We start from the raw sequence: 19378 nt of genomic DNA, 5'->3' as shown, positions 1-19378 counted from the left end.
CGGGCGGGCGGGCGGCGGAGCCCTAGGCGGCCCGGCCATTGTCTGGGCGGCCACACAAAGCGGCCGGCCGCGCCGCGCGCTGCCCCCGCCCGCCGCCACGTGGGGAAACTGAGGCTGGCGGTGGCCCCGAGCTCCAGCGGGCGCACGGGCTAGGCCTCCGCCAAGGAGTCCTCCAGTTTCTGGACGCGTCCTCTGGCCGGCCCCCACTTTCACGCCCATGGAAAGCCTAGGTCCCCGGGTACCCTCTGTCATGCCCCGCGGCCGGCCCCACCGGGCAGCCGGGCCAGGCCGGGGCTCGCGCTCCCTGCACGCTGGCCGGACTTCGGGGACCCTTCTTTAGAAGCACCGGGCTGGGGAGGAGCTGCCGTGAGTTGGGCGCTGACTTTGAGGCCGGTGGCTACTTCCCTACCCTGACTTTTAAATTTGTGATTTGTTTAAAAACGGAAGGAAGCACGCTGGCCCTGAGACCGGGACCGCCTGGCAGCAGGACTTGGGGTGCATGAGTTACCTGCATGGGGCGACCCTCCCTCAGCACATGCAGCCCAGGGACGCCCCCTCCCCACCAGCCCCCCGGGAGCCTGGAGCACTGCTCCAGGATCTTTCCCGTGGAGACCCACCCAGGCTCCGGGAGGTGGAGGGGCTTACGGAAGCCACGCTGGCTGTGCGCGGTGGTCCTGGGGCCGCCCTGGCCCGATGTGGAGGGAGATGATGACTGGATGTGGAAGGCCTTGCTGCCCAGAGAGACCCCAGCCCTGACAAGGAAAGGGGGATCCTGCCTGGTGCGCCCCTGAACAAGCCTTGAGACCCTGCTGGGCTTTACCTTCCCCTCTGTGAAATGGGGAGTAACAGGACCCACCTCCCACCTGACGGTCAGGAGCTGGGTCTCTGGAGGGCCATTTGGGCCTGTCCGGGAGGGAGGCTCTCATTCCACTTGGGGCAGGAGGATGGTGGGGGGTGGGGGACAAACACTGTTGGAGAGCTACCCCCCACAGCAGAACCCCCCCCCCCCCGGCTCGTCCTGTCCCCCTGGCTCCTGCTTGATCCACACTCCCCTCCCCTGCTGCAGAAAGCCTCCCCTTTGCTGGCCCTTGAGCCCCCCCCCTGTACCTGTAACCCCCCCCCCCCCCCCAACCTGCAGAGCTCCCTGCCTTCCCTTCAGCCTCGGCCTGTTAAACTGTGGCCTTCAGCCACTGTCTTCACACCCTCCTCACTGCCTGGGACACAGCTTCAAAAACTCACTTCCTCCTGCCAGGGCCGGGGGCAGGCAAGCACACAGGGAAAGTTCCCAGAAGGAGCAGACGGAGGCACTGACATGGAGAGCAGTTCTCAGGCCTGCCTCTATCGCCCCCCGCACATCCTTGGCCATGGTGCACGGTCAGGTCCCTTTGGGCCCTGTCCTCCCGGCCGGCACCATCAGACCCCACCACTCCCGCTACGGAAGAGGCCAGATGCCCTTTTCTTGCAGGGACCCCACTGGGCACAACTGACCAGGGAGAAGCTCCCCAGGACCACAGCGCCCACTCCTCTGCCTGACAGGGTCATCCAACAACCCAGGGGCAGTGGACGGTACAAGCCACCTGACTGACGAGAACACGAGGCTGAGAGAGGGGACGTACGGGAACATGTCACACAGCAGTGAGGACAAAGTCAGGATTGAACCCAGGGCCCGTCCTTGGACTCTGTGCCAGCAAGGGTACAAGCCTTCACAGGCCCCGTGGGGGCCTGGGTGACCATCAGTGACGCTGCCTCCCTAACACCTCCTGTATGGACAGCCCGTCCACAGTCCAAAGGCTCCGGGCCTCAGGACAGAGAGGGTGAGGGTGAGAGTGAGTGGGGAGGAGCAGGAGAGAGAGAGAGAAGTAATCCCTGCTGTCCAATGTCGTGGATCATTCATTCATTCAACAAACGTCCGTTGAGCCCTTGCTCAGGCGGCGGTGTGGTCCCAGATGGACAGGCATGGGCCAGATCCCAGCGCTGCCCCTTTCCAGCTGTGCAGCCAGGCCAGGTCACCCCCCTCCCGATGCCTCAGCTTCCTCATTTGCAAAGCAGGGACAACATGCCCTCCTGCCTGAGTCACCGCGATGACGACGTGAGATGGCACCAAGTGAGCTCGGTTGCCACTTGTCCTGCCACCACTATCGTTAGGTGATGAATTAGGCCCTCTGGGAGCCCCAGCCCCGAGGAGAGCCAGGACGTGTCCCCAGGGAACTCTCTTTTAGGTGCAGAGTAATGGGCACGCAGGAAGAGGCGTGGACAGTGACTGGAGGGCCAGGCCACGTGCAGCCGGGGGCCCCGGGCGCTTCCGGGTCCGGCTGGTCCTCCAGTTGGGTTTTGAAGGAGGGAAGTTTTCACCGGGTAGACGCAGGGGTGAGGACACTCCAGGCGGCCGGACCGGACCCGTGTGAGCGCTGGCCTGGCCGGGAGGGGAGGTACTGAGCTCCTGGAAGGAACGGCAGGCAGCCCGCTCGGCCGGCAGGTCGCAACTCGCTGGGCGCTGTGGGAAAGCCGGTCCTGGAGGCCTGGGAGGCTGGGCTCAGGCATCTGAAGTCACCTCTGACGGTGGGCAGCCTGGCTCCCCGCCCCTCCCCAGCCCCACCCCTGCCACGGAAAACTCGACGCTGGAACCACTGGGGCCTGGAGCCAGGGAGCCACACGCAGGCGAATTTCCATGTGGGCTCCCCGCCCCAGGGAAGGCACGGAGGCCAGGAGGCCAGGGGGTGAGGGGCCCTCTGTTCCTAAGACAGATCCAAGGAGGGGTCGCCCAGCCCCAGCCTGCGAGCATGTGGACAGGGGAGCGAGTGCGGGGTCCCGGGCCTCAGACCCGCTTGTACTCCCGCCTCAGGGCCCACAGATGCCGACCGACCACAGGTGCCCTCAGCCTTGCCTTCTGGTGAAGGGGTACAGGGCGCGGGGTGCCCTGGAGCCACCGTCAGCGGCCACGGGGCCGCGGCCAATCCGGCTCCTTGGTGGAAAATGCCTGTGCCCTTTCTATTTCTAGGTTCCGCTCTCCTGAAACCGGGGCTCTTTGTGGAAATGCTCCCACAGGACACCGCCCGGGACGGCGGCTGCCCCATTTGGTGTAGCCGGGTCCAAACTAACCATGGAAAAAAACGCCCCCAGCCTTCCTGCCATGTAGTCTGCAGCCAAAAAATGTTTTTATAGTAATATCCCATCTATTTACAACCTGAGATCTAAGAGGGTTTTGTTTTTTGTTTGGGGTTTTTTTTTTTTTTTTTTCTTTTAAACCATCCCTGAAGGATGCTTTTTAAGGTATTTTGGTCTATTTCATGTGCCTGTCTCGGCAGAGTCTGGTAAACAGTCTCCGGAATCACTTGGTGAATAATATTTTTTAAAGGCCCACGTCTGCCGGGCAGGGGCCCCTGAGGCTGGTGTCTGGGTGGACAGCTCCCAGCAGTTCAGGGGACACCAAGGGGCACCTCGGCCACTTCTGGCTCCTTCCCGTAAACAGGGTCCACGTGATCCTGAGCTGGTGACCAGCAGGACCTCACAGGGGCTTAGGCTCGTCCTCATGGGTGGGTGGCCTGCCTCTGTCCCCAAACACCCAGCCCAGAGTGCCCTCTCTCACTGACTCCGCGGCTCTTCTGGGGGTGATGCTCTCTGTCTGTGCTGAGAGATGACTCAAGCTGAGAGGTGGTGAAGCCCAGAGAGGCAAGGGCTCGCCCCAGATCACACAGGGGGGCCTGACGGAGCTCCCCTCAGTCTCCGCCTGTCTCCCCCTCAGTCTGGAGGACACGGAAAGTTGCCTGTGTCCTCGGCCTCCAGTGCTGGGCTTAGCGATGGGAGGGGGGAGGGGAGGCGATGGGAGGAGAGAGGAGGGGACCTGGGGAGGGGAGGGAGGAGGGGGAAAGGCAGAGGACAGAGATCAGGGGAGGGGAGGGGAGCGGAAGGGGGAGAGGAGGGGGGAAAGGAGAGGACAGAGAGGGGACGGGAGGGTGCCTTCTGTGGCCGGGTTTGGCCGTCTGTGGAAAGCCAGCAGCCCTGCAGTCCCCACACCGCACCTGTCCACAGCTCCTGGCCCCAAAGGACAGCTGGCCTCGCACACCCAGGCCCGGCAGACCGAACCCCAGAAAGAGAGGTTGGGTGCTGTGTGAATCAGGTGCCCTGAGGGTTGCTCCCTCACGGGGGGGGGGGGGGGGGGGGGGGGGGCGGAAGCCCAGTTCCAAACCTCCAGGGAGCCAAGGGCGGTTTGGGCAAAGCCATTCAAGTGAGCCAGGCCTGAGGGGGGAGGGGCTGGTTTGGGGAGAAGGGCCAGGATTTGGGAGGACTGGTGGGTTCCTTCCAGGGCCCTCCAAAGAGACGCTCCATCTGGATTCCGAGGCTGCCTAGAAGCGGTCCCAGCTGCCTGGGAGGGGCGGGGGTGGGGGGGCAGCCGCAGGCTGGAGAGGGCCTGTGATTCCGTGAGGTCTGAGTCAGGAGAGGACACCCATGTTTCCTAGGTGCCTCTCGGTGCCAGGCCTCTGCACCCTGCCGGGCACTGTCTCCCCCAGACACCCGGCCCTGCATTTCCCCATTTCACAGATGGAGACACCGAGGCTGAAGGGAGCCTGGCTCCAGGCCTTGCGGGGGCTTCAGCACCAGGGGCATCAGCTGCTTACCGGGGAAGCCTCGGGACAACCACCGGCTCCTGACCCCTGCCTGGAGCTAACTGTTCCAGCGCCCGGCTCCTCACAGTGTGGGGGGGGGGGGGTCAGCTGGGCAGCACGGGGCAGGCAGAGTCCAGAGAGGAGGGCCAGGCAGCAACACTGGAAGGCTGGGTGCTGGGGTGGGTACCGGAAGCCCTCACGTGGCTCTCTCGGGTCCACGGCCTCCCATAAAACGGGAAGAGAGGAGCCACCAGCCACAGAACCTTCCCGGCACACGGGGAGAACCTGTGCACGGCGGGATCCGTCCCAGGAGCCGCAGGGATCGGCCACAGCGTCCCAGCCCTGGCGTCAGCCCCAAGCTCGCCTGACTGGAGAGGGTGGGCCCCTCCCGGCCCCTCCCGGCCCCTCCCCTCCGTGCCCTCTCCAGACGCCGCCCGTCCGGCAAGAAGGCGATGTGTTTTATCGGGGGCATTTATTATCGTCAATTGCCTCATGAATCTCCCTCTATACACATGCATATACATAAGAGGTGGGTAAGTATGCAGGGAAAAGCCACCGAGCCCAATCTCACTGATGGAGTCAACTTGCCCCCATAAAGATAACGGGAAATGATTCATAATATTTATTTGACAGACATGATATGAACCGTAATAGCCTGTTGGGATTAAAAATATCCGTACGTCTCTGTCATCCACCAACGTGGTTTAAATATTATATATGTGGCCACTGGGGCAACGGGGAGCTGGGAGTGGTTATTGATAGCGGCCATAAAAAGGAGTCGTTTTGCACTGAAGGATGGGGAAAGTAACCGAGGAGTTGGCCCCAATGCTCCTTGGGGCTCGCATCGAAAGAACCTGCACTTGAGACGACGCTCCCCCGCCCCCCAGACTGCCAGCACCCGGGGGCTCGGCCGGTGGCAGTGGTGTCACGGGAGGGCCAGCCCCAGCTCCAGGCTGCAGCGCAGGGTCCCCACAGGGGAGGCCACCGAAGGCCCAGGCCCCACCCTCTCTGGCCGGAGACCCCCACAGGTCAGCCTGTCCCCAGCCTCCACCCAGCAGAAGAGAGCATCAGCCCCCTCCCCGCCACCCTGTGAGTCAGTCACTCCCCTGCTTAAAAACTCTTCCCAGCTCCCCACTGCCTTCGGGGTAAAGTCCAAACTCCTAAGAGAACTTCAGCCCTTCCCACGAGCCACACCCCACCCCCCAGGCCGGCAGCAGGGCAGGACTGCTGCTCTGGACCACAGTCCCCAGCTGGCCACCCCACAGCACACTCCAAGGCCCAGCTCCGACGGGCCCCTCTCGGCAGTTTGCAGACCACCCTCCCCCAGCACGCACAACCCCCAAGCCTGGCTGGGGCTTCTCTGTGCCCCACGGCAACCTGCACCCCGTGTGCCTCTGTGTGGCCTGTTTCCTCGATATTCCCAAGGCCAGGGACCCAGGATCGGCAGCTTTCCGTTCCTCCCACGGAAAGTCCCCCCATGGTCACCAAGGGGGGATGGGGAGGACACCATTTTAAAGGGGCCTGGGCCCTGCCGTGGCCACGCAATGGCTCCCCTCCAAGCCCTGGGGGTGGGCCTCAGGATCCTCGTTTATTGTCCATCTAGGTCCTCCTAGACTTAGAGAAGTATTTCTCTCCCAGGACTTCGGTTTACCTCTCAGTACAGAGACCCTTCAGCATGGGGATGTCCAGGCCCCTTGAATACCTCACAGGAAGCCTTTTAGGGTTTGCTTTGGGAAGTGCCCACGGGCATTGTCACTGAGAAAACCTCGGGGAGGGTTAACCCCCTCCACCACCACCCTACCTCACCCCACCCTGCCTGGCCCCCAGCCCTATCAGGGAGCCCGGACCCTAGGCTGATGAATTACCGGCTCCTGGTGACAATGGGCCTTTGTTTGTCCCACTAATGAGGGTCCCAGCTCCCTAAAGGAGCAGCCTCTGGGCTGAGACACCGGCAGGAGGGGCGGGGCAGTCCTGGAAATGAGGTCACCCGGGAGGAGGGGCCGGGGCCCCACTGCACACAGTGCCTGGGGTCTGCGCCCTGGGAGAGGACAGACGGACGGGTGGGAAAGGTAAGAACCAGGCCAGAGCGTCGCTGATGAGCCAAAGGACACAGAGCAGCACGTGTTTCCCAGCCTGCAGGCACAGACCTTCATTTTACCCCTTTTAGGGAGACCTGGTTCTTGCTAGGGACCCCCAACTGATGCTCCCAGCCTCCTGCTGTGTAGGCAGCGCTGGTCACGTGTGGGGCTCCCAGCTCTGCCGACAAATGCCTGGACCAGACAGGAGCTCCTGCTGTCCGCGTGTTGAACCCCCCGGGGTCTCCCTCAAGCAGGAGACACTCGCACTTCGGGCTCCCTCTGCTTCACCCACAGACCCTGCCAGAGCCCTGCGTGCAGTGGGCATTTGTGGCCCTGGCCCCGGTCCTCACCCTCTTCCCTGGGATGTGAGCATCAGGGCCTCCACCTGCCTAGGGGCAGTGGAAATTCAGAAGTGGTAGGGGGGGGACTGGAGACCAGGAGGTGACTGGTCCCATGTCCGGCCCGGACGGCTTCCCCGGGCTCAGTGTGCGTCAGACGGGCTTAATGACATTTGACTTTTTTTCCCTCCTTAAAAAGATTGTCTTCAGGGTCATAAACTATTTCCACGGACAAGTGACCTAGGAAACACACGCGCACCAGTGTGCCTTTGGACAAGACACCCTCCTACCCCTCCCTCCCCGCTCCAGCTTCGAGGTGGACACGAGATTGGAGAAATGAATACGGCAGGTGGAACAGAGGGAAACCCGCAGAAAGGTTGGAGTACAGCATTTTGCTTGGTTCCATTTCCTCGGTGATCCTGGTCTGGAAGGGCAGGTGTAAGACAGGGGAGGGGCCGTGCCCTGGTTGGGGCCAGCTGGGGGGTCCCCCGAACCTGCCCGTTATCCTGTCTACTCCAGAGGGGCCGTCCAGTCACCGCAGAGTCACAGACGCCCGAATCAGGAGGGAACCCCGACTGACGGGGGGAGGCGGGGAGTGATGGGACTGACCCTGCGGGGTTCAAGTGTGGATCAAATGAGATAATGTCTGCAAAGCCGCCAGCCCAGGCCTGCCCCAAGCTGGCGCTGAATAAACGGCCTGGCTAATAGGATCATCAGGCCCGGCTGGGGTGCAGCTCCCCACGCACATTCGGTCAGGGCACCGCTCAGCCCAGAGCCCAGCAGTTGTCTGGAAAGGCAACTTGCCCGAGGCCAGGCCCCAGCATTGCCCGATGGAGGCCCCGTGGCAGAAATCTCCAGATTGTGCTGGTGTTTATATGTCGGTCCCTGGTATCCCAGGTCCCTTCTAGTGACGTCTGTCCACAGATGGGGTGATGGCGGGTGGCTCGGGCCCTTGCGAGCCGAGCTGGTTAAGGGCTTTTCCCCACCAGCTGCGTCGTGCTGGGCGGGCTGGCTCTTGAGGAACACAATTCCTGGGCAGGCAGGAGGGGATAGAAGGGCCTCCCAGTGGGCCCCGGGAGCCTGTCCGAGCTGGCTGGAGGGCACAGGGTCAGCAGCAGAGAGCCGAGCTCCTGCCTTGCCAACGGCACACTGCATCCGCCGTGGGCAGAGAGCGTGGCGGAGAGCCCCTGGGGGAGCCGCTGTCCCCACACAACACCCGTGACCACCGGTGCCAAGGACCTGGCTGGCACACCACAGCCCAGCTGCTGGCCCTCTCAGCAAACCGATCAGACAAACATTCGCCGGAGGGCATGCCATCACCCTCTTGGTCTGACTGGTGTCGCTTCCTGGGGTTCAGACTCAGTGAGGCGCTCCGTCACTCAGCTCCCCCGCCCTCGACTTCCTGCGTTAAATAAGCCTGCCTCCCACGCCCCATCGGTGTGGGGTTCCAGAGCTCTCTCCCGGGGATGCCCTGGTCATCACGATGCCCCTCGGGGCAGGGAGGGGTGCCTGGAGCAGAGCAGGAACCATGGGTCCGAGCCCGGTGCCCCCCATGCTGTGAAGGGTCCTAGGGAAATAATCTCGGAGGACAGCCTGGGGGCAAAGGTGCTGGGGGAGGCCGGCCGGCGCTGACTGGACAGCCACTGGGTTAGCCGGTTAAATAACGATTGGCCAGTTAAATACACAGTTGTGCAAAAACAGCGCATTGCCAAGTGAAAACACAGCGGCTTAAAGTTACATACAGAAGGATTCCAGTTAAGAACGCTCGCCCAAGAGTCTGGCGAGAACCCCCCACCCCCGACCACCGCTTATTCACGGTGGTGAGTTCTAGCCACGGACCTGGGGGGCCGGGGGGGGGGGGGGCGGCGTCCAGATCTTCCTCCATAGTTATCTTCGTTTTCTGTAATGAGCCTTTATTTCTTTATAATCAGAAAAAAGTAGGGTTAACAAAAGTCTGTCTGCAATGCATCTGAAACCCCAGCTCAGGTCCCTTCTCCCCTCTCAGAACCCCCAGCCGGCCCCCACCCCCGTGGCGCCCATGTGACAGCCTCACGGGCTCTGGGAGCAGTGGTCGTCTCCCTGGAGCCCTCTCCTCTCCTCTCTGCACCCCCCTCCTTGTCACGGGGGACTCCTCGTGCCCACCATCCAGCCTCCCTCCGGGGACAGGCTGTGAGCCACCCGAGTCGTTCTGGAAACATCCATGACTACTTTGTACAGATAAGAATATGCTCTCCCTCCCCTCGATCGGCCGGGAGGGGGTTTGTCCGATCCGCCCACCTGTCACTGGGCCAGGCGGAATTAACAATACACTTAATTTCACAAGCCTGGAAGGTTGTATCTAAATGGCCAAAATATTTGGACCACGGCAGATAAGTGAGATCATTTCAGTGGTTTTCAAAGCCGACACAGAAGCCACTTGGCCTTTGTTCCTAGCTGTCTGTTGCCAACACAGCCAATGGTTGAGCTCGTCCGAAAGGTTCTGAGCTGCAGGATGGAGCCCGGGACCCCAGCACCACGCAGATGCCACCAGGGGATGGGGGGTGCAACAAAGAGGGAGAACACAGCCCAGACCCCTCTTCCCTCCGCCTCCAGGTGACACGCTGTGTGACACCCCATGGGCCAAGTCCCACCATGCCACCCTGTGGCCCCCCGGAGAGGGGGCAGGACACAACACCAAGAAAAAAGAAATGAGGGTCAGAGACACCCAGAGGGCATTAGAGGGCCCTCTGGCCAGGTGTTGGGGCACAGGGCTCCGAGGGCCTCAAGGTGGGCCAGTTCTGGCCAGGGGACGTGGGTGGGCGGACTGGGGACCCGGTACTCAGTGGGGAGCCACAGGGTGGCTCAGGTTCGGAAGGGCTTTGTTCGCCCAGCCAGGGGGCTGCTGAAAGGTGGGAGTCCCGCGGTCTGAGCCCAGGGGGACTCGCCCTCCAGGGGGTGCCATCGTTGGCCCCACTTTGCCAGGGGGAGCCAGGCTTGGAGATGCCAGGCGGCTTGCCTTACACCGGAGCTGTGCTAGGGCCCTGTCGGGAGCCTGGTGCCCCGAGGGCAGAGCAGGGCCGGGCTGGCCGCTGCAGGAGGGTGGGTGCACGCCCCCACCCCCAGCCCCACCCCAGGGCGGCGCGGGGGCTGGGCCCACACTGTCCTGAGCCCCGAGAGAGCCTCGCCCAGACCGCCTTCCAGAGAACTAGCGAGCAAGATGCTCCCAGACCACCGTAAGTGGAACTGGGAGGCCCAGGAGAAAGGAGGGGCTTGTCCAAGGCCAGAAGCTTCCAGCAGAGGCTGGGCCCCTCCCTCTGACCGCCCCCCCCCCCTCCAGCGAGCTGCAGAGGATTAGAGCCTCCTGGGGCCCATGCCGCCTGCCCTTCGCGCCCCCCATGAATGCTTGAGCTCTTTATCAGGCTGCTGCCCCAGGAGCGGCTTTGTCTGGGAGCCACCTCACCCAAGAAGGAGCCAAGCAAAGGGCTAACAAGATTTCTCAGCCCTGTCACTCTGGCCATGAACCCCCCTCGGCCCTCCCAAGAGGAATTAACGCTACCTCTCCCCGCTCCGCCCAGGCCACCGGCCCTGAGCGCCTCCTACTATCTCTGCATCTGCAGCCACACTGGTCTGGTCGTTGAGCCGGACTTCAGGCCCCTGTGACCCGAAGGGGTCACGGGTGCCAGGACAGACGGCAGGTCTCCCGTGGGTCGGGCAGCCCTCGGCCCTGCTGTTGGGGGGGCCCACGGAGTGGGGTGCAGACAGAGCAGGGCCTTCCGCGCAGCCCGTGGTTGAACCCCTGTTCTGCCACGCCTCACGTGCCGGGAGCTGGCACCTTGGCCGCCTTGACCCTGTTTCCTCCCCCTGACAGCGAGGGCCTCGGACCCTTCTGGAAGGCAGCTGTGAGCTCAGAGATGCAGGGCATGGCGTCGATACCTGCTCAGTGTCACCGCCGTGACTGGATCAGTGACACTCCAAGGATGTGACTCTGAGTGTCACGTCTCGTTAAAGTGGCCCCTGTGCTGGGGACTGGGTTTCCTGGGTCCCGCGACGACAGCTACCTGAAGGGACCGGAGCTGCCCCCACGGGTGTCCCGGGGTCTTTCCCTGGGCTGGCATCCACGCTGGTCTCCCCGGCGAGGCTGTGGCTGGCCTCCTCTGGCCCAGAGTGACACCCTAAAGGTCCCCTTTGGTTTTTTCCCTCCAACATGGGACCCACGGGGCAAGACCTCTGTGCCTCCGTTACCCACATTCTCCGGGGCTCCACAGGGCAGGCTGCAGGGATCTATGGCTTCGTCTGAGGGGCCCGGCCGACCCGGCTGTGTGTCCTGTCTCTGAGACTCGGTTTCCTCACCCACAAAGGGGGCGTGGCAACCCCTCCAGTCATAGGTCCAACGATCGTGGCACGGTGCACATGCAGAGCAAGCACTCTATAGGTCTTGCTTCAAACAAAAATAACACTTGACTGTTGGGAGAAGAAACGGGACCCCCCCCCGTCACCCCCCCAAACTCATCCGTGGGGGAGGCTCTTCTCCCGGGAGCTGTGCGTCCACGCTGAGCTCCTCCAGCCCGGCGGCTGGCTCCCCGCCTTCGCTAGGGTCCTTTCTGGGGGAGGCGCCCCCTCTGACGGGGGGGGGGCCTGGGACCAGCCCCCGGCCAGTGTGCCCAGCAGGAACGTGCAGCTTCCACATCCGCCACAAGCCGACTGGTCACCAAGAGCGCGCCCAGTGCATGGGGGATGTGGCAGGTTTGTGTCGGACTTCCTTCTCCCCCAGGGATGACCCCTGTGACGGGGGGCCGGGACCAGACCCCCAGCACATCTGAGTCTCCGCTTCTCATCGGTGAAATGGAGAGTAGGGCCTCTGCAAGGCTGGCTGTGAGGAGAAGGGAGGATTTTCGTGATGATCAATCAGGCTGAGTGACCCACAGCCTAGGTGAGGAGGCAAGACAGACTCTCAATTCAAAGAAGGACAGGCTAATGGCAGGGAGGGCCTGCCATCAGCCAGGAGGGCCAAGACATTGCCTTGACCAATGAGGAGACAGGCCCAGAGAGAGGAATGGACTCAGGTACGAGGCGCTGTGACCAGGGGCCTGGAGCAACGACACAAGAGGAGTCCCAAGGCCGGCAGTGACAGTGGCCAGAGCAGAGATGGCAGCACAGCTTCTGAGGAGGAGGAGGGTGGCGAGTCTGAAATGGGTGGGGTGGGCGGAATCATCTAGCAGGTGACCCCGCCCTCTCCACAGTGGCCCAAGGAACTCACAGTATCACTGGGCGACTTCTTCCCTTGTGCCTGGAACTAGGATCACGGGTACAGCCTGTCCTCTCCAAATACAGGCAATACATTTGCAATCCGAAAATAACCCCATGTATCAAAATTTATAGGTGCAGCTAAAGCAGTACTGAGAGGGAAACTTATAGCTTTTAATGCTTATATTAGAAAAGAAGAAAGATCTAAAATCAAAGACCAAAGGTTTCACCTTAAGATGAGTTTGAAAAAAAAAAAAAAGAGCAAACTAAATCCAAAGTAAGTAAAAGGGGCTCCTGGGGGGCTCAGTCGGTTGAGCGTCCGACTTCGGCTCGGGTCATGATCTCGCGGTTCGTGGGTTCGAGCCCCACGTCGGGCTCTGGGCTGACAGCTCGGAGCCTGGAGCCTGTTTCCGATTCTGTGTCTCCCTCTCTCTCTGCCCCTCCCCTGCTTGCGCTCTGTGTGTGTCTCTCTCTCAAAGATAAAATAAAACATTAAACAAATTTTTTTTCATGTTTTTTCAAAGATTTTATAAGAATCTGAATTAAATTTTTAACAAATTAAATCCAGCAATATATATATATTTTTTTTTTTTTTGGGGGGGACAGAGAGAGACAGAGCATGAAACAACCAACAAAATTCACCCTATTAACAGACTAAAGGAGAAAACTCCTGTAAAAATATGATTATTTCAAAAGATTCAGAAAAGCGTTGATAAAATTCATCACCCAATCATGACAGAAACTCTCAGAAGATTAGGTTGGAAGTCAGAGAAGTGCCACAAACTGAAAAAGAGAATCTGTAGAAAATAAGTGACGTAGGGGGCACCCAACTGGCTCAGTCGGTGGTGCGTGTGGCTCTTGATCTCAGGGTCATGAGTTCAAGCCCCACACTGGGCATAGAGTTTACTTTATTTTTTTATTTATTTATTTTTTTTTTTTTAATGTTTTTTCCCAACGTTTATTTATTTTTGGGACAGAGAGAGACAGAGCATGAACGGGGGAGGGGCAGAGAGAGAGGGAGACACAGAATCGGAAACAGGCTCCAGACTCTGAGCCATCAACCCAGAGCCTGACGCGGGGCTCGAACTCACGGACCGCGAGATCGTGACCTAGCTGAAGTCGGACGCTCAACCGACTGCGCCACCCAGGCGCCCCTGGAGTTTACTTTAAAAAAATAAAATACAGGGGCGCCTGGGTGACTCAGTCGGTAGAGTGTCCGACTTGGGCTCAGGTCATGATCTCGCGGCTCGGGAGTTCAAGGCCCACGTCTGTGCTGTCAGTGCAGAGCCTGCTTTGGATCCTCTGTGTCCCTCTCTGCCCCTTCCCCGCTCGCACACTCTCTCTCTCTCAAAAATAAGTAAAAACTCACAAAATAAAAAAAAAAAATTAAATACAGAAGGAAAAGAACAACTTATAACCCACATCACCCCCTTTCCTGAAGTCAGGAAAAAGCAGGGGTACGAGTGGCTTTTGTACGTGTTAAAAAGATGACCCTTGTCCCCAAATAGCAAGCCATGGGCTCTGCTGCCCCTGCACCCCCCCCCCCACCCATGCAGGTCGCCCAGCACTTGGCTGCATTTTCTTCCCAAGCCCCCAAAATAAAATACCGTTACCTCTGTGTGCTGGGCCTGCCTGACCGGAGGACCCTGAACTTCACCTACGGGGTGGCATTTGGTTAGATCCCTGCTGCGGCCAAACCCTGGGGCCCTGAGGCTCAGAAAGGCAACCCCTCGCCCTTAAAGTAAAAACCCTTGGGACTCCTTATGGGGTGGCCCCGTGAAGGCACAGGGGGCATGGGCTGGGGGGTCAGGCAGACCTGGCTCAGATCCTGCCCAGCATCGGGACTTCGGTCTGGCCCTTGAAAATCTCATCTAGGGCGGGAAAGGAAGCTATCTTCCCCAGGCCCGTCCCGAGGCACCACCGTCTGTGCTCTGGGGCACTGGCAGCTCCTGCTCTGGCCCAGCACACACTCCCACTCCCTCCACACAACCTTTTCCTCTCAGGCAGCAAACTCGGGACTCCTCAGTGGCCCCCTCTTTAGCAGGGCCTGGCAGCAGAGAGTACCGGGCTGTGGTCGGCTTGGGGACCGCCGGGGGCTGTCGAGGTGGCACCCTTCGGCGTAGCCTGTCCCCTGGGGCTGCCCTGCTAGGGGTGGGTGTGCTTGGGGGCCCTGGTGGTGCCCCGCTGGGGCCCGGGGGTAGTTCTTGGCTCTTACTGTGCTGGGCTCTTTGCGGCCCATACGTGGCCTTCCTGTGACCACCAGCTTCGAAGCACATGTGCCTTCCCCCAGGCTGAGAAGTCAGAGGGCTGAACAGCTCTTTGTAGAAAGTGGACCCGTATCGGCACAAGCCACAGGTAGGGGACGTAGGTGTGTGACGCTAGGCCGGGCGACACCTGTAGACACATGCTCGTCTGGGATGTGGCTGAGACCAGACCATCCAGACCCTTTGCTCCAGTCGGCTGTCGCTGGCCAACACCAGATATAGAGGCTCACGATCTTTCGCAACGTAGAGGTCAGGAATCCCGGCAGGGGTCCCACTCAGCAGTCCTTCTGCTCCACGTGGCATCGGCTGGGTTCACTTGGCGGCATCCAGCTGGCAGCCAGGCTGGTCTGGAGAGTCCAAGATGGCTTTACTCACAAGTGTGGTTCTTTGGTAGCTTGACCGAAAGACTGGACTGAGCTGGGACTATCACCCAGATTGCCTACACGGGGCCTCTCCGGTGCGGCGTCTGGGGATAGTTCGATATCCCCACAACTTAGGGTGCTCGGAAGGTTCTGAGAGGCCTGTGGGTCAGGGAGGCTCCGAGGCATCATCGGACCTAGACTTCGAGGTCACACGGCATCACTTCTGCCGCGTCCTATGGGTCGAGCAAGCTGTGGAGCCAGCCCAAATTCAAGGGGAGGAGGTATCAGACTCCGCCTCTCGGTAAGGGAGGGATCACTTTGGAGGGGCTCTTTGGCAAGGCTGTTTTTTTGCTTGGCCGTACAGAGAACCCACGAGAAAGGTGGTTTATCCTGTCCGTGAACATCATCACCGCCGTCACCACCATCACCCTGTGCTGTGCGTCTCTGAGAGCAAGGCTGTTGGAATCCCTATGGACCATGTGAAGAAACCCAGGCACGGAGTAGTTTGCCCAGTGTGACCCTGATGGAAGCATTGGGCCCCAGGTGCAAGTGGTTCTACCCCACGCCCTGCCCACCCGCCTTCCCTTTAAGCAGCTGCTCCCGCGGTCACCCCACAACTCTCACCACGGGCGGCCCGCAAATCCTCACCACGAACTCGCGAGGGAGGCTTTGTCACCCACCAGGTAGAGTCGAGGAGGTCAGGGCACAGAGAGGGACGGCCGGGGTGTGGCTGGAGGCCCGGTTTCCAGTTTCCAACATTCGTCCTTGTTCTGCCGCAGCTGTCCGAGATGGGGAGCCCGGTGGAAGGGGGGGGGGGATGCAGAGCAGGTGCTGGTGGTTCTGTCTACGCGAATCGCGTTGATTGGATAATTGCCACTTCGTGGTGCTCGGTGTTGACACACCCTTGAACTTGGCTCTTCACGGGAGCTGTCCTCTGAGCCTCCCGGAGGCTCCCCTGGATGGCAGGTAGGGCCTCCTGCTCTCCCAGGACAGGGGCGGTGGGGCTCCCGATGGAGAAGGGCCGAATGACCATCCCAGGCCACCAAGCCACCGCGGACGAGGTGACAAGACAAGCCTCGCATCTGCCCGCTGCCTCCAGCCCCGGCAACTAAATCACCCCAAAGAGACGTGTGGGATTGCATTTCTATTCCGTCTGCAGGAGGGGGGAAAATCAATGTTTGCTAAATGAAAAGGAAAAAGATCGGCAGGAGGAAAACGTATTTTCAACTTTTAATAGGAAGGAACGCAGCAGGCCCGTCTGGCCGTGGGGCTCGGCGGGGATGGGGTGCCAGGATCGGTGGGGAACGGTTGGCCCTGTCTGCCACGCCCGGGGTGGCCCCAGCCTCTGGATGGGCTCCAGCTGGATGCCCCACACGGGCGGCGGTGGGGGCAGTGGGAGAGCAGGGAAGGCGCCCCTCCGCTCCCGGGAAGGAAATCAGAGCCAGGCTGGGGCCTTCCTGCACGGCCCCCACCCTGCTTGGGCCACAAAGCGCGCCGAGGAGGGCAAGCAGGACCGGGCGTGAGGTGCCCCTGGCGGGAGGCACGCCGCCCCCTCGGTCTCCCGTGGCTTCAGATGCCTACGCGGGGGGCCTGTTTGGGCGACGTGGATCGGCAAGGGTCCGGTGTCATTCGTTCCTTGACTCTGGTGTCTCTTTAGAAAAAGGCGTTGAACTTGCGTGCGGTGGGCACAGGGGGGACACGACGGCAGGGACCAGGGCAGAGACGCCCCGTCTGCGGGGTTTCCGGGTTGGGAATTACAGCGGTGGCCGGTGAGCAGGAGGCTGGGGCAGGGGAGCTGTGGCCCGGGGTGCGGGCGCCAAGACCGGAGGGACTTCCCGAGGGAGGGACACCTCTGTGGAAGCTTGTCTTCCGCCGAGGGAGTGCACGAACGGAGCCCCGGAGACCAGGAGGGCCAGCGAGGCTGAGGAACGGGCCGGGCTCCTCGGGGTCCCGCGGCAGGGAGAGGGGCAGGGGGTGAGCCGCGGGCCTCAGGGGTCGTGCCCAGACCCGCCGCCGCCCTCTCTCCGCCAGGAGTCCTCCTCAGGGGCTCGGACACACATCCACGTCGGGGCAGGTCCAGGCTTTGTGGGGCACGAGGCACACACACTTTGCAGGCCTCTTGAAGAAGATCAATCCAAAATCCCGACTGCAAAGTTAGGTCCAGGGCCCGACAAGCAGCCCCTGCGGGTGACCGGTGTTGTGGCTGGGTCTCAGGGGACTCAGGGGTCTCAGGGGTCAGCGTAGAGCATTCCCCCCGAGCTGACACAGTGAGGCAGGCCAGAGCCGGCGAGGACGCGAGGGAAAGGCATCTGCAAACTGTAGAGTGCAGGGCACGTGTGTGTATTTGGTCAGACGTCCCTGTGATGACATTATGCCATCTGCCCGAGATGTGCCCTCTCTCCGCATGTGGTCTTAGGGGGCATGAGTTTGGAAGTTGTTTCCTTTTTAAACAACAAGGGGCGCCTGGGTGGCGCAGTCGGTTAAGCGTCCGACTTCAGCCAGGTCACGATCTCGCGGTCTGTGAGTTCGAGCCCCGTGTCAGGCTCTGGGCTGATGGCTCAGAGCCTGGAGCCTGCTCCCGATTCTGTGTCTCCCTCTCTCTCTGCCCCTCCCCCGTTCATGCTCTGTCTCTCTCTGTCGCAAAAATAAATAAACGTTGAAAAAAAAAATTAAAACAACAACAACAACAACAAAAAGTCGGGGCAGCCTGGGGGGGCTCAGCCAGTTAAGCGTCTGACTCTTGATTTCAGCTCGGGTCACGATCTCGCGGTCGTGGGCTCGAGCCCCGTGTTCTGCACTGACAGTGTGGAGCCCGCTTCGGATTTTCTCTCTCTCCCTCTCTCTGCCCCTCCCCCTGCTCAAGCGTTCTCGCTCTCTCTGTCTCTCAAAATAAATACACCACAACAAAAAAGAGTCATTCATTGAAAAAGTCTAGAAAACATACAAAAGTAAAGGATAAGCAAAATAAAAATACCAACAATCTCATCATAAGTACCTTGGCTTTTCCACTAGTGTTTTTTTCTGTGAATGTATTTATTATATTATATTGTATTATATTATATTGTATTATTACATTACGTGTTTTATATATTATCTTTATTGTTTAATCTAGAGCTCATGCTATATTTACCATTTCTACACTATTTTTCCTTTTTTTCCCTTAAGTTTATTTATTTTGAGAGAGAGAGAGAGAGAGAGAGAGAGCTGTCAGCACAGAGCCCGACGTGGGGCTCGAACCCATGAACCGCGAGATCATGACCTGAGCCGGAATCAAGAGTTGGGTGCTTAACCGACTGAGCCCCCTGGGTGTCCTGTACCCAATTTTTCGAGAAAAGTTACATCCTGTCTATTTCCCTGTCTCATTATATACCCCAACTACTATTTATAACGGTTCCAGTGGGGTCCAGCGGGCAGATGTAATCAACTACTCCCGGAACTAAGGACCTCCGAATGTGCGTCTTGGGTTATCGCGCCCTGGGGATGGAACCCTGGGTCAGAGGTTGTTCACGGCCACCTGCCGCCACATGGCCGTTGGTCCAGCCCGTCCAGCCCGGTGCGCCCAGGAAGCGACCGGCCACCCGCTTGCACCGCACTCTGACAATTCTGTGTGTGTGTGTGTGTGTGTCATCTTGGGGTTTCGATCTGCATTTCTCATACAACCAGGCCACGTGAGTACTGGTTCACATTCACGTCCACAGCCCCGATCAGAACCCAGGGAGACGGAATTTATAAGACCTGGGGCCGTCTGTCACTGTCTTTTGCCCACACCTCCCCTCGGGTGCGCATCCGCTGGGGTCCCCTGCGCTGGCAGTCCCAAGCAGGGTCATTTGAGGAGCGCTCACAGGGGTGAGTATTTGTAGGGCCCTACTAGGCTTGAAGGGGCAAGGGGGAGAGTGCTGTGACCCCAAACCCAGAGACACAGAGGCCTGGGGGAGGGGCTGGCGTTCTCCTACGGATTTGTGGACGCTCTTTATCACCTGAAATCCCAGCACGGGGGCACGACCTCCTGTCACCCTGCCCGGGGGGGCACGAGCCGTCCTGCACCCCGCTGGACGTGAGCGGGGACGTTCTTGCCACAGATGCTCGGGGATGCCGGCCTCCCTGCCCGCTAAAGAGACAGTGTCGGGCAGCTTTAAAAATGTCGCCTCAGGCAGAGAGATGGTCCCAAGGCTCGGTGTAGCGTGAGTCATGGCAGGGCATTATCGTCGATTTACTTGTGGGGACGCGAAACACCAATCAGTCGGGGAGGGCTGGGGAGGCTGCGCTCGCGGACTCCAGAAAGATTTGGGTTTCCAAGGCAATTTCGTGAGTTCCCGCTGGTGGTGGGCAACCTCCCAGATGGTGCCCCTGCCTCCTGGTGCCTCCCCTTTGGTGGGGCCTCCCCGAGTGACCAACAGGGCCCAGTGGGGATGGCGCCATGTGACTCTGGGCTGGGTAGCGGGACGTTTGGCTGCCACCCCTCCCTCTCTCTCCGCCACTGGCTCTGGGGGAAGCGGGCCGCCGCGGGGC

The 19378-nt window shown here is 60.4% G+C and overlaps 1 long non-coding RNA gene across 1 annotated transcript; it reads left to right on the top strand.

The window, feature by feature from the left end:
- The first annotated feature begins 6579 nt into the window (after positions 1-6579).
- Positions 6580-7397, top strand: LOC121021259 (uncharacterized). Its single transcript, XR_005786473.1, has 2 exons — positions 6580-6673; positions 7220-7397. It is a non-coding gene; the product is annotated as an uncharacterized LOC121021259 (long non-coding RNA).
- Positions 7398-19378: the final 11981 nt, after the last annotated feature.

This window comes from Herpailurus yagouaroundi, unplaced genomic scaffold (assembly GCF_014898765.1).
Source record: "Herpailurus yagouaroundi ecotype Mexico unplaced genomic scaffold, PumYag 267, whole genome shotgun sequence".
Classification (NCBI taxonomy): domain Eukaryota; kingdom Metazoa; phylum Chordata; class Mammalia; order Carnivora; family Felidae; genus Herpailurus; species Herpailurus yagouaroundi.
The sequence above is the reverse complement of the archived record's forward strand: the minus strand, read 5'-3'. Positions and strand labels throughout refer to the sequence as shown.